This window comes from Nerophis lumbriciformis, linkage group LG07 (genome assembly GCF_033978685.3).
Source record: "Nerophis lumbriciformis linkage group LG07, RoL_Nlum_v2.1, whole genome shotgun sequence".
In the NCBI taxonomy this organism is placed as follows: Eukaryota; Metazoa; Chordata; class Actinopteri; order Syngnathiformes; family Syngnathidae; genus Nerophis; species Nerophis lumbriciformis.
In genome coordinates, this window is record NC_084554.2 from 45,715,001 (window position 1) to 45,730,642 (window position 15,642).

The window sequence follows — 15,642 nt, forward strand, 5'->3', positions numbered from 1 at the left end:
GTTAAGATGGTCCCTGACTAGTCAACCATCTTAAAAATGAGTTGACTGATCGTTAAGATTCTCGCTGAGTTACTGGTTAATCGTTAAGTTTGTTGCTGGCTTGTTGACCAATCGTTAAGATGGTCGTTGACTAGTAGACTATCCAAAGGATTAGGCGACTAATCGTTAAGATGGTCCCTTACTAGTCAACTACCTTCATGATTAGTTGACTCATCGTTAAGATGGTCCCTGACTAGTCGACCATCTAAAAAAATAGTTGACTGATCGTTAAGATTCTTGTTGAGTTACTGGTTAGTCGTTAAGATTGTCGCTGGGTTGTCGACCAATCGTTATGATGGTCGTTGACTAGTAGACTATCCAAAGGATTAGGCGACTAATCGTTAAGATGGTCCCTGACTAGTCAACTACCTTCATGATTAGTTGACCAATCGTTAAGATGGTCCCTGACTAGTCGACCATCTTAAAAATGAGTTGACTGATCATTAAGATTCTCGCTGAGTTACTGGTTAATCGTTAAGATTGTCGCTGGGTTGTCGACCAATCGTTAAAATGGTCGTTGACTAGTAGACTATCCAAAGGATTAAGCGACTCATTGTTAAGATGGGCCCTGACTAGTCAACTACCTTCATGATTAGTTGATCAATCGTTAAGATGGTCCCTGACTAGTCGACCATCTTAAAAATGAGTTGACTGATCGTTAAGATTCTCGCTGAGTTACTGGTTAATCGTTAAGATTGTCGGTGGCTTGTTGACCAATCGTTAAGATGGTCGTTGACTAGTAGACTATCCAAAGGATTAGGTGACTAATCGTTAAGATGGTCCCTGACTAGTCAACTACCTTCATGATTAGTTGACCAATCGTTAAGATGGTCCCTGACTAGTCGACCATCTTAAAAATGAGTTGACTGATCATTAATATTCTCGCTGAGTAACTGGTTAATCGTTAAGATTGTCACTGTCTTGTAGACCAAACGTTAAGATGGTCTTGACTTGTCGACCATCCTAATGATTAGTCGACCAACCGTTAAGATGGTCGCTGATAACAATTAGTCGACAAATCTTTAAGATGGTCCCTGACTAGTCAACTACCTTGATGATTAGTCGACTAATCGTTAAGATGGTAAATAAGTAGTCGACCGTCTTCATGATTATTCGACTAATTGTTAAGATGGTTGCATATTAGTCGATTAATCATTAGGATGATTGCAGATAACAATTAGTTTCAGCCCTATTCTAATGAGAAGACTGTTGATGTTTAAGTTGCTGGTTGACCATCTAAATGATAAGTCGACTAATCGTTAAAATGGTCACTGATAACTTTTACTAAACTAGTCATTAAGATGGTCACTGACTGGTCGACCATCTTAATGATTAGTTAACTAATTGTTAAGATAGTCGCTGACTCGCCGACTAATTATTAAAATGGTCGCTTACTAGTCGACCATCTTAAAAAGAAGTCGACTGAGCGTTAAGATTCTCGCTGAGTAACTGGTTAATCATTAAGATTGTTGCTGGCTCGTCATTAAGATGGTCGTTGACTAGTCGACCATTTTCATGATTAGTCGACCAACCGTTAAGATGGTCGCCCATAACGATTAGTTGACTAACTGTTAAGATAGTTGCTGACTCTTTGACCATCTCAACGATTATTCAAATAATCTTTAAGATGGTCACCGACTAGTTGACTATCCAAAGGATTAAGTGACTCATCGTTAAGATGGTCCCTGACTAGTCAACTACCTTCATGATTAGTTGATCAATTGTTAAGATTGTCCCTGACGAGTCGACCATCTTAAAAATGAGTTGACTGATCGTTAAGATTCTCGCTGAGTAACTGGTTAGTCGTTAAGATTGTTGCTGGGTTGTCGACCAATCGTTATGATGGTCGTTGACTAGTAGACTATCCAAAGGATTAGGCGACTAATCGTTAAGATGGTCCCGAACTAGTCAACTACCTTCATGATTAGTTGACCAATCGTTAAGATGGTCATAGACTAGTCGACCATCTTAAAAATGAGTTGACAGATCGTTAAGATTCTCGCTGAGTTACTGGTTAATCGTTAAGATTGTCACTGTCTTGTAGACCAAACGTTAAGATGGTCGTTGACTTGTCGACCATCCTAATGATTAGTCGACCAACCGTTAAATGGTCGCTGATAACAATTAGTCGACAAATCTTTAAGATCGTCCCTGACTAGTCAACTACCTTGATGATTAGTCAACTAATCGTTAAGATGGTAAATGAGTAGTCGACCGTCTTCATGATTATTCGACTAATTGTTAAGATGATCGCATATTAGTCGATTAATCGTTAGGATGATTGCAGATAACAATTAGTTTCAGCCCTATTCTAATGAGAAGAATGTTGATATTTAAGTTGCTGGTTGACCATCTAAATGATAAGTCGACTAATCGTTAAAATGGTCACTGATAACTTTTACTAAACTAGTCATTAAGATGGTCACTGACTGGTCGACCATCTTAATGATTAGTTAACTAATTGTTAAGATAGTCGCTGACTCGCCGACTAATTATTAAAATGGTCGCTTACTAGTCGACCATCTTAAAAAGAAGTCGACTGAGCGTTAAGATTCTCGCTAAGTAACTGGTTAATCATTAAGATTGTTGCTGGCTCGTCATTAAGAAGGTCAATGACTAGTCGACCATTTTCATGATTAGTCGACCAACCGTTAAGATGGTACCCATAACGATTAGTTGACTAACTGTTAAGATAGTTGCTGACTCTTTGACCATCTCAACGATTATTCAAATAATCTTTAAGATGGTCACCGACTCGTTGACTATCCAAAGGATTAAGTGACTCATCGTTAAGATGGTCCCTGACTAGTCAACTACCTTCATGATTAGTTGATCAATCGTTAAGATGGTCCCTGACTAGTCGACCATCTTAAAAATGAGTTGACTGTTTGTTAAGATTCTCGCTGAGTTACTGGTTAATCGTTAAGTTTGTTGCTGGCTTGTTGACCAATCATTAAGATGGTCGTTGACTAGTAGACTATCCAAAGGATAAGGCGACTAATTGTTAAGATGGTCCCTGACTAGTCAACTACCTTCATGATTAGTTGACTCATCGTTAAGATGGTCCCTGACTAGTCGACCATCTAAAAAATTAGTTGACTGATCGTTAAGATTATCGTTGAGTTACTGGTTAGTCGTTAAGATTGTTGCTGGGTTGTCGACCAATCGTTATGATGGTCGTTGACTAGTAGACTATCCAAAGGATTAGGCGACTAATCGTTAAGATGGTCCCTGACTAGTCAACTACCTTCATGATTAGTTGACCAATCGTTAAGATGGTCCCTGACTAGTCGACCATCTTAAAAATGAGTTGACTGATCATTAAGATTCTCGCTGAGTTACTGGTTAATCGTTAAGATTGTCACTGTCTTGTAGACCAAACGTTAAGATGGTTGTTGACTTGTCGACCATCCTAATGATTAGTCGACCAACCGTTAAGATGGTCGCTGATAACAATTAGTCGACAAATCTTTAAGATGGTCCCTGCTAGTCAACTACCTTAATGATTAGTCGACTAATCGTTAAGATGGTAAATAAGTAGTCGACCGTCTTCATGATTATTCGACTAATTGTTAAGATGATCGCATATTAGTCGATTAATCGTTAGGATGATTGCAGATAACAATTAGTTTCAGCCCTATTCTAATGAGAAGAATGTTGATATTTAAGTTGCTGGTTGACCATCTAAATGATAAGTCGACTAATCGTTAAAATGGTCACTGATAACTTTTACTAAACTAGTCATTAAGATGGTCACTGACTGGTCGACCATCTTAATGATTAGTTAACTAATTGTTAAGATAGTCACTGACTCGCCGACTAATTATTAAAATGGTCGCTTACTAGTCGACCATCTTAAAAAGTAGTCGACTGAGCGTTAAGATTCTCGCTGAGTAACTGGTTAATCATTAAGATTGTTGCTGGCTCGTCATTAAGATGGTCGTTGACTAGTCGACCATTTTCATGATTAGTCGACCAACCGTTAAGATGGTCGCCCATAACGATTAGTTGACTAACTGTTAAGATTGTTGCTGACTCTTTGACCATCTCAACGATTATTCAAATAATCTTTAAGATGGTCACCGACTAGTTGACTATCCAAAGGATTAAGTGACTCATCGTTAAGATGGTCCCTGACTAGTCAACTACCTTCATGATTAGTTGATCAATCGTTAAGATGGTCCCTGACTAGTCGACCATCTTAAAAATGAGTTGACTGATCGTTAAGATTCTCGCTGAGTTACTGGTTAATCGTTAAGATTGTCGCTGGCTTGTTGACCAATTGTTAACATGGTCGTTGACTAGTAGATTATCCAAAGGATTAGGTGACTAATCGTTAAGATGGTCCCTGACTAGTCAACTACCTTCATGATTAGTTGACTTATCGTTAAGATGGTCCCTGACTAGTCGACCATCTAAAAAAATAGTTGACTGATCGTTAAGATTCTCGTTGAGTTACTGGTTAGTCGTTAAGATTGTCGCTGGGTTGTCGACCAATCGTTATGATGGTCGTTGACTAGTAGACTATCCAAAGGATTAGGCGACTAATCGTTAAGATGGTCCCTGACAAATCAACTACCTTCATGATTAGTTGACCAATCGTTAAGATGGTCCCTGACTAGTCGACCATCTTAAAAATGAGTTGACTGATCATTAAGATTCTCGCTGAGTTACTGGTTAATCGTTAAGATTGTCGCTGGGTTGTCGACCAATCGTTAAAATGGTCGTTGACTAGTAGACTATCCAAAAGATTAAGCGACTCATTGTTAAGATGGGCCCTGACTAGTCAACTACCTTCATGATTAGTTGACCAATCGTTAAGATGGTCCCTGACTAGTCGACCATCTTAAAAATGAGTTGACTGATCATTAAGATTCTCGCTGAGTTACTGGTTAATCGTTAAGATTGTCGCTGGGTTGTCGACCAATCGTTAAAATGGTCGTTGACTAGTAGACTATCCAAAAGATTAAGCGACTCATTGTTAAGATGGGCCCTGACTAGTCAACTACCTTCATGATTAGTTGACCAATCGTTAAGATGGTCCCTGACTAGTCGACCATCTTAAAAATGAGTTGACTGATCATTAAGATTCTCGCTGACTTACTGGTTAATCGTTAAGATTGTCACTGTCTTGTAGACCAAACGTTAAGATGGTCGTTGACTTGTCGACCATCCTAATGATTAGTCGACCAACCCTTAAGATGGTCGCTGATAACAATTATTCGACTAATTGTTAAGATGATCGCATATTAGTCGATTAATCGTTAGGATGATTGCAGATAACAATTAGTTTCAGCCCTATTCTAATGAGAAGAAGGTTGATATTTAAGTTGCTGGGTCATCGGGGCCTTGGGGGCCCGTGATGCAGCATGTAAGAGGGGGTCCAAGTGGGGCCTGAAGGTTCCACCTGGCAAACAGCAGTCAGCCTGACCTGAGTGGACAAAGGCAGCCTGCAGCAAGACCACGGCGCTCCCGTGGAGACCAGCGATCCACCGCGGTCAAACGTGACCCCGAGCACTCGTCTCTCCCGTAAGACCAGCATCTTGCCACAGGAGCGAGACCCGAGAGTGGGAGAAAGTCACCCTTCTCCCACCCCTCAGCATCAATCTGTTCCTGAGCCGTTTGCTGCGCTCTGCCAAGCGCCTTCCTTGGCGGCGGTGCTGCGCATTACGGCGGAGCGTCCACCTTTCTGCAGAAATGAGATATTTCCCTTGCAGTCCCTCTCTGCTAGATGACACTTGTGGTGCAGACGTGGCCAAGCCGGCAGACAGCTGTGGCCCATTAAAATGTGTTATGCTTGCTGATTTCCTGCAGCACGCCGCCATCTTGGCCAAACCCGACGCCAGCAATTAGCCCCGATGAAATGTTTAATTGCGCCTTAATTTCCCTCAGATTTATCTGTCAGCCGTGCGTCTGACGTCGCAAATCGAGGCGTTGGCCACGCCGCGACTGCGGTAACGACCGCCGACCGGCGCTGAGAGGCGACCGGCGCTGAGAGGCGATCGCCGCGGCTCCACGTCCAAACGTGGGCTTGACAGATGGGAGCGGAGGGGGAAGGGGAAAAAAAGTCAAGATGGGACAAAGACGAAAAAGGTGTCCGCGCCGACTGCGAGAGGGTGAGCGGCTTCGCGGGGCGCTAAACGCCGCGGCCCTGCCAAAGCACGCAACGAGGGGCTGTCGAGGGGGGGGAGGGAGGGCTCTCAGCGGTGGTACCAACACTCCTGCACCCCCCGGGGGTGCGCCGAGAGTGGAGTGGGCCACTTATGCTACGCTTATGCTAATGCGGTAGCCGCTAGCATCATAATAACTAAAGGGTAGGCAGAGCGGCTTGATGTAAATAAAGAACCGGCTAAGCTAACTTAAAGGCTAAATATCATAAAGCAGGGGTGTCAAACTCAAAATGTAAAACTGAACAAAGCCGCGGGCCAAGGTTGGACAAATTAACCTTTTAATAGGGACCCAAACAAGTTTTGCATTGAATATTGAACAAGCAAGGCTTACATAACTTTATAGTGACATGCAAAATACAGTTTCAAACATACTTGCCAACCTTGAGACCTCCGATTTCGGGAGGTGGGGGCGTGGTCGGGGAAGGGGGCGTGGTTAAGACGGGAGGAGTATATTGACAGCTAGAATTCACCAAGTCAAGTATTTCATACATATATATATATATACACATACATACATATATATATATATATATATGTATATTATATATATATATATATATATATATATATATATATATATATATATATATTTATATCCTGAAAATATGCAAACAAAACTGTGTTTAGATAATTGATACTTCAAACTTTCATAAATAAATATTAAGGAATATAACATAACTTGGCTTCTGAGCGTTTCAAAATGTAATGAATAAAATGCTAAAGTTGTTGATAAACAAGCAATTATTTTAAAAGAATTAAATATGGTCATTTTAAATGAATTATTATAATTTAAAATCAATTATTTCAAATATGTTTATTTTAATGTATAATTCTATGGCTGGATGTAATAAGGAGTCAGGAAGAAATACAAATAAAATTGCAATTAATTTTGATGTTTTTAGCAAAATATAGTAAAAATTTATTTAGTTTTGTTTTTTTTAATTAATAAATGTATTTATTTTTAGGTAAGATAAACATAATAATACAATTTATCTCTAGTCTGGATGATTTAGTTCTTGTCACCCTGTTGTCCTCCCGTCGTGAAAAAAGGCTGTCCTCACTCAGGTCCGCAAGGAGCTGGAGGGGGCGTGACTTCCAGCTCCGGCTGAAAATCGGGAGATTTTCGGGAGAATATTTGTCCCGGGAGGTTTTCGGGAGAGGCGCTGAATTTCGGGAGTCTCCCGGAAAATTCGGGAGGGTTGGCAAGTATGGTTTCAAATAATAATAATAATCATTCAAAAATATCAATGGCATATCAAATAAAATGTACCGTATTTTTCAGAGTATAAGTCGCACCAGAGTATAAGTCGCACCTGCCGAAAATGCATAATAAAGAAGGAAAAAAACATATATGAGTCGCACTGGAGCACGGGCCAAACTATGAAAAAAAAACTGCGACTTATAGTCTGAAAAATACGGTAAATAAAAATGTAATGCTTCTTTTCTATTTGCAGCCTTCTAAGGTAAATATTAGGGATGTCCGATAATGGCTTTTTGCCGATATCCGATATTCCGATATTGTCCAACTCTTTAATTACCGATACCGATATCAACCGATATATACAGTCGTGGAATTAACACATTATTATGCCTAATTTGGACAACCAGGTATGGTGAAGATAAGGTCCTTTTTTTTTTAAATTAATAAAATAAGATAAATAAATTAAAAACATATTCTTGAATAAAAAAGAAAGTAAAACAATATAAAAACAGTTACATAGAAACTAGTAATTAATGAAAATGAGTAAAATTAACTGTTAAAGGTTAGTACTATTAGTGGACCAGCAGCACGCACAATCATGTGTGCTTATGGACTGTATCCCTTGCAGACTGTATTGATATATATTGATATATAATGTAGGAACCACAATATTAATAACAGAAAGAAACAACCCTTTTGGGTGAATGAGTGTGAATGAGTGTAAATGGGGGAGGGAGGTTTTTTTGGGTTGGTGTAAGTGTATCTTGTGTTTTTATGTTGATTTAATTTAAAAAAAAATTTAATTTAAAAAAACGATACCAATAACAAAAAAAACAATACCGATAATTTACAATATTACATTTTAAAGCATTTATCGGCCGATAATATCGGACATCTCTAATTTTTACACTTTTATACTGAAATAAATACACCTACAACTTATTAAATAAAAACATAGAAAAAACTACCAGCAGCGGTAAAGTTTAGATCCATGAAGGAAAGAAGAAAGTGAATGAATGTTTATAACTGAATACATTTACATATGTATACACATTTGTTTTCTTTTTTTATATATATTTTTTTAATGAATTAAGTAACGTTTATGGGGGACAGAGGTTTTTTGGGTTGATGCACTAATTGTAAGTGTATCTTGTGTTTTTTATGTTGATTTAACAATAAAAAATAAAAAATAAAAAAAAATAGATATCGATAATAAAAAAAACGATACCGATAATTTCCGATATTACATTTTAACGCATTTATCGGCCGATAATATCGGCAGGCCGATATTATCGGACATCCCGAGTAAATATCAAAATAAACTTTTTCCACAGGCTAATAATAAATTTGAAAAAAAAATAACAATAATGAATGAATCAAACATTCAAGTCAAAAAAAAAAAAAAGTCTGCGGGCTATAGAGCGTTTTCTATTCGGGCTCCAGTACTATGGAATGCCCTCCCGGTAACAATTAGAGATGCTACCTCAGTAGAAGCATTTAAGTCCCATCTTAAAACTCATTTGTATACTCTAGCCTTTAAATAGCCCCCCTGTTAGACCAGTTGATCTGCTGTTTCTTTTCTTTTCTCCTCTGCTCCCCTTTTCCTTGTGGGGGGGGGGGGGGCACAGGTCCGGTGGCCATGGATGAAGTGCTGGCTGTCCAGAGTCGGGACCCGGGGTGGACTGCTCGCCTTTGCATCGGCTGGGAACATCTCTGCGCTGCTGACCCGTCTCCGCTCGGAATGGTGTCCTGCTGACCCCACTATGGACTGGACTCTTACTATTATGTTGGATCCACTATGGACTGGACTCTCACAATATTATGTCAGACCCACTCGACATCCATTGCTTTCGGTCTCCCCTAGAGGGGGGGGGGGTTACCCACATATGCGGTCCTCTCCAAGGTTTCTCATAGTCATTCACATCGACGTCCCACTGGGGTGAGTTTTTCCTTGCCCTTATGTGGGCTTTGTACCAAGGATGTCGTTGTGGCTTGTGCAGCCCTTTGAGACACTTGTGATTTAGGGCTATATAAATAAACATTGATTGATTGATTGAAGCCTTGAAGTAGCGAGAGAAAGTGCATGAATAAAACGTTAATTTGCTACACTGATTTGCTTTAACACTGAATATGGAACAAACAACGCTTAAATAACTTAATAGTGCAAAACCAACTTTCAAAAAACTAACGAAAAAACATTAATGGTATATTAAATAAAATGTAAATAAAAAATTGAATGCCTCTTTTCTATTTGCAGCCTTCTGAGGTAAATATCAAAATTATCTTGGTGGGCGGGGGCGTGGTTGGGGAAGGGCGGGGTTTGGTGGTAGCGGGGTGGGTGTATATTGTAGCGTCCCGGAAGAGTTAGTGCTGCAAAATGTTCTGGGTATTTGTTCTGTTGTGTTTATGTTGTGTTACGGTGCGGATGTTCTCCCGAAATGTGTTTGTCATTTTTGTTTGGTGTGGGTTCACAGTGTGGCGCATATTTGTAACAATGTTAAAGTTGTTTATACGGCCACCCTCAGTGTGACCTGTATGGTCACACTGAGGCTTTAATGTTAATTTGATATTGCCTCAAGGGCCAAATGAAATTACATGGCGGGCCAAAGTTGGCCCACGGGCCAGAGTTTGACACACATTTCATAAAGGCTGAAAATGTAGCTTTAAAAAAAACCACTTAAACACTGTTAAAGTGATAGCCGTCCCTAGCATAGCGGCTAAGGCTAATGTAAATAAAGAATCTGCTAGGCTAACATGTGCTATTATGAAATCTATGTATGTTTGTTTTTTTAAACACTTAATAGCGCTGACAGTAAGGCCTAATGATGGTCGTCATTAGCATTGCTGCTAATGCTTGATGAAAATAAAGAAACATTACATCTTTTTTTATCTTTAAACCTGCTAAGCTAACTTAAGATATGATAAATGCTTGATTTGAAGCATCTTTTTAAAATTATTTAAGAGCTCTGACTACAATGACAGCTATGCTAATGCTAACACTGACATAAGAAAATAAGTAACTAAAAAGGTGGGCGTAGCGGCTTGATAAAAATAGAAAAAAATGGCATTTATTTTTAATCTTTAAACCTGCTAAGCTAAATCAAGCTATTATAAAGGCTTAATTTGAAGCATTTTTTTTAAATTATTAAAGAGCACTGACTACAATGACGGCTATGCTAATGCTAACACTTCTTCCTACTCTTTTTCGGACATGATGTAAAGTGAATGAAATTAAATTGCGTGATGTATTATGCTGTAAGTGTGTTCATGTTCGAGATAAACTAAAGAAAGAAAGAAAGAAAGAAAGTCAGACACGCCTCCTTGGCAGCTTAAGAAAAAAAATAAAAAATTAAAGCCATATCCCACACCCCCGATTGTAAATAATGTAAATAATTCAATTTATATACTGTGATGATTATCTTGTGTGATGACTGTATTATGAAAATAGTATATAACTGTATCATGAAACAATTTAAGTGGACCCCGACTTAAACAAGTTGAAAAACGTATTTGGGTGTTACCATTTAGTGGTCAATTGTACGGAATATGTACTTCACTGTGCAATCTACGAATAAAAGATTCAATCAAAAAACAAAACAAAGCAGCGATGGACGGGACCGACTTTGAGGGCTCATAAAATCCAAACCGGAGCAGTAATTAAAACTCTTTCATCAACTTTTAATCAGAAGGGTTCACTATCTCTCCTGTGCTAATTTGAAGCCGACACGACAAACGCGCTCAGAGGAGATAATGTTTGAAAAAAGGTGAGTGTTTTTACACAACTTTTGTTTTGAAGGGGGAATTGCAAACTTCCTGTTGATTTTTGCTGGGGGTTGTCAGTGTATGAAATATAGGTCTAAGTGAGACCTACATAGAGGTTTTTATTTCACGTCTCTACGGCATTCCTACTGGGAGTTACAGGCAGTTCTGTCTGTTTTTTCTTCCTAGGGGGCGCTAGAGAGCAATTTTGAGTTTTGGCTTTTTGATTAGATCGCAATTTTCGCCAGTCCTGATGTGTGTGTCCAATATGGTGAGTTTTGAAGCATGTCAAGGGGGTCAAATTACAGCTCAAAGAGGCGGCGGTATAAAAATAAAACGCTAAAAATTCAATAGGGTCCTCTGTCCCAAAGGGACTCGGTCCCTAAATATGCACACTTCTCTACGATGTTAAATGGTAAATGGGTTATACTTGTATAGCTCTTTTCTACCTTCAAGGTACTGAAAGCGCTTTGAAACTATTTCCACATTCACACACTGATGGCGGGAGCTGCCATGCAAGGCCCTAACCACCATCAGGAGCAAGGGTGAAGTGTCTCGCTCAAGGACACAACGGATGTGACTCGGTTGGTATAAGCTGGGGATCGAACCAGGAACCCTCAGGTTGCTGGCACGGTCACTCTCCCATCCGCACCCCATGTTAAATGACAAGTTGTGTCGTATAATTTTGTTCAATTTTTTCCCCTCTTTTTGCGCCATTTTCTACTAAATTCGGTGGAACTATTTGAATATCGGAATAACCTTGCGTGAAAGCGAGCGGTAAGGACAGCAGCCATTTTGCATATTTATGACCAGCGTGGTGCCGCCCGCCCGCCCCCTGCCCCTCCCTGGGGGAATTAGGGCTGATTATTGTCCTGCGAGCGCGGGCAGTTATTGGGCACACATCATTACAAAGGGCCGCGACAGGAAATGAGACGCGGGGCGAGGCTCCAGCAGCTTTTCTAATCACAATGGCCAACTGTCACCCCGCGCCTGGGCAGCTTAGAGCGCCAGCGTGGAAGGATTTCAGCGCAAACTTGCGAGTGGATCTGCAGTGGTAGGACATCCTGCCGAACATGTGGCACCCATGATAATTACGGCAGAATTAACACAGGCGGCTTTATGGGCCTTCTGCCGCGGCAAGATGGCTGCCAGGGAGGCACACACGGGGCCCGCGCCCGGGGTCCAGACGCCCACCCGCCTCTAATGCTTCTCACCACAACAACTGTTCCTGGGGAGACCACCACTTCCACGCTCCACACTCCACACTCTCCTCCTCTCAGCGCCACAATCTGGGAGAAGCCAAAGCAAAAAAGGAGCCAAATGAGCGACGCTCATGCCAGACTTTCTCTGCACGTTTGCTTCAGCAGACAGACGACTTTCTTTTAAATATTATAATATGTATTTGTTATTTACTGGACTTTGGGGTCTCAAATTCTCTTCCACACTGCAAAAACTGAAAGCTAAAGTAGATAAAATCAAGGTTAAAAACTACCAAAGTTTTGTCAACTGAATATAATGGCATGGGGCTTTTTTTTTTTTTATTCCTTATTTCATTCAAAATATATATCTTTCAAATTAATATAATTCACAATATGTGTATGTATATACACATATTACATTTTTTTTAAATAAGATATCTTTTAAATTATATGACTGTAGATTGTAACATTTATATATTTTTTAATATAAAATGTAAAAAAAAAATTGTTTTTTTTGTTGTTGTTTTTTCCAATTGTATGACTGTATATTATTACATTTATAAAATGTGTAAATGTTTTTAAATAATATAATGGCTGGGTTTTTTTTGTTGTTGTTTTTTTAATTCCTTATTTCATTCAAAATATATATATTTCAAATTAATATTATTCACAATATTTGTATACATATTTTATACATTTTACATTACTTTATATTATTATTGTAACTATAGCATTTGTATGTATGTTGTATGTGTATTTGTATACATATTACATTTTTATATAAATAAAGTATATGCATTTTTCAAATAAGATATTTTTTTTAATTATATGACTGTAGATTGTAACATTTATATATTTTTTATACATTTTTAAATATAAAATGTTAAATTGTATTTTATTTTTTTTCCATTGTATGACTGTATATTAGTACATTTATAAAATGTGTAAACCTTTTTAAATAATATAATGGCAGGTTTTTTTTTTATTCCTTATTTCATTCAAAATATATATATATTTAAAATTAATATTATTCACAATATTTGTATATATGTTTTAAATGCAAAATTGTATGCATTTTACATTAATTTATATTATTATTGTAATCATAGCATTTGTATATATTTTGTATGTGTATTTGTACACATTACATGTTTATATAAATAAATTATATACATTTGTTAAATAAGATATTTTTTAAATTATATGACTGTAGATTGTAACATTTATATATGTTTTATACATTTTTAAATATAAAATGTTAAATTGTATTTTATTTTATTTCCATTGTATGACTGTATATTATTACATTTATAAAATGTGTAAACATTTTTAAATAATATAATGGCAGGGTTTTTTGTTTTTTTAATTCCTTATTTCATTCAAAATATATATATTTAAAATTAATATTATTCACAATATTTTTATACATATTTTATACATTTTACATTATTTTATATTATTGTAACTATAGCATTTGTATATATGTTGTATGTGTATTTGTACACATATTACATTTTTATATAAATAAATTATATACATTTTTTAAATAAGATATTTTTTTAAATTATATGACTGTAGATTGTAACATTTATATATTTTTTTACACATTTTTAAATATAAAATGTTTAAAAAAATGTATTTTTTTTTTTTCCAATTGTATGACTGTATATTATTACATTTATAAAATGTGTAAACATGTTTAAATAATATAATGGCAGGGTGTTTTTGTTTTTTTTAATTCCTTATTTCATTCAAAATATATATATTTAAAATTTACATTATTCACAATATTTGTATATATGTATGTGTATTTGTATACATATTACATTTGTATATAAATAAATTATGTACATATTTTAAATAAGATATTTTTTAAATTATATGACTGCAGATTGTAACATTTATATTTTTTTTATACTTTTTTAAATATAAAATGTTGATTTTTTTTTCCCCCCCCCAATTGTATGACTGTGTATTATTACATTTATAAAATGTGTAAACATTTTTAAATATATAATGGCAGGGTTTGTTTGTTTTTTAATTCCTTATTTCATTCAAAATATAAATCTTTCAAATTAATATTATTCACAATATTTGTATACATATTTTGAATGTATAATTGTATATATTCATTTATATGATATTGTAACTTTAGCATTTGTATATATTTTGTATGTGTAATTCTATACATACCGTATTTTCCGCACTATAAGGCGCACCTAAAAACCTCCAATTTTCTCAAAAGCTGACAGTGCGCCTTACAATCCGATGCGCCTTATATATGGACCAATATTGAGCCACAACAGGTCTCGCATCTAATGGAAGCAGAACGTAACCCCAGCCTCTACTGTAGCGTCTATTCTATGCGCCTTATAATGCGGTGCGCCTTATATGTGAACAAAGTATTAAAATAGGCCATTCATTGAAGGTGCGCCTTATAATTATTATATTTGTATATAAATAAATGATATACATATCGTTTTGTTTTTTTTAAGATATTTTAAAATTATATGACTGTAGATTGTAACATGTATATATTTTTTATACATTTTTAAATATAAAATGTTTAATTTTTTTTTTCCAATTGTATGACATATATTATTACATTTATAAAATGTGTAAACATTTGTAAATAATATTTATGAAATTGTATATATGTTACATGTATACATTTTTATTACATTAATTTATATTATTATTGTAACTACAGTATTTGTATATATTTTTGTTATATATAATTGTATACATATTACATTTTTATATATATACATTTTTAAATAAAACATTTTCAATTGTATGACTGTAGATTGTAACATTTATATAATTTTTTAAAGATAACATTTTTAAATAATATTTTTTAAATTGTATGACTGTACATAAATTATTTTTTTTTAAATGTGTATACATTTTTAAATAGAACATTTTTAAATAATATTTTTTTAAATTGTGTGACTCTATATTATCACATTTATACGTTATTATATTTTTTTTAAAGTAACATTTTAAAAATAATATTGTTTTAATTGTATGACTGTATATTACATTAATACATTTTTTATAATGTTTTAAATACAACATTTTATGATATTTTTTTAATTGTATGAGTGTCTATTATTACAACTGTAAATGTTTTAAACATCTTTAAATATGACATTTTTAAATAATAGTTTTTCAAATGTATGACTGTATTTTATTATAATTGTCTTTATACATTTTTAAATAGAACATGTTTAAATATAGTTTTTCAATTGTATGACTGCATAGTATCCATCCA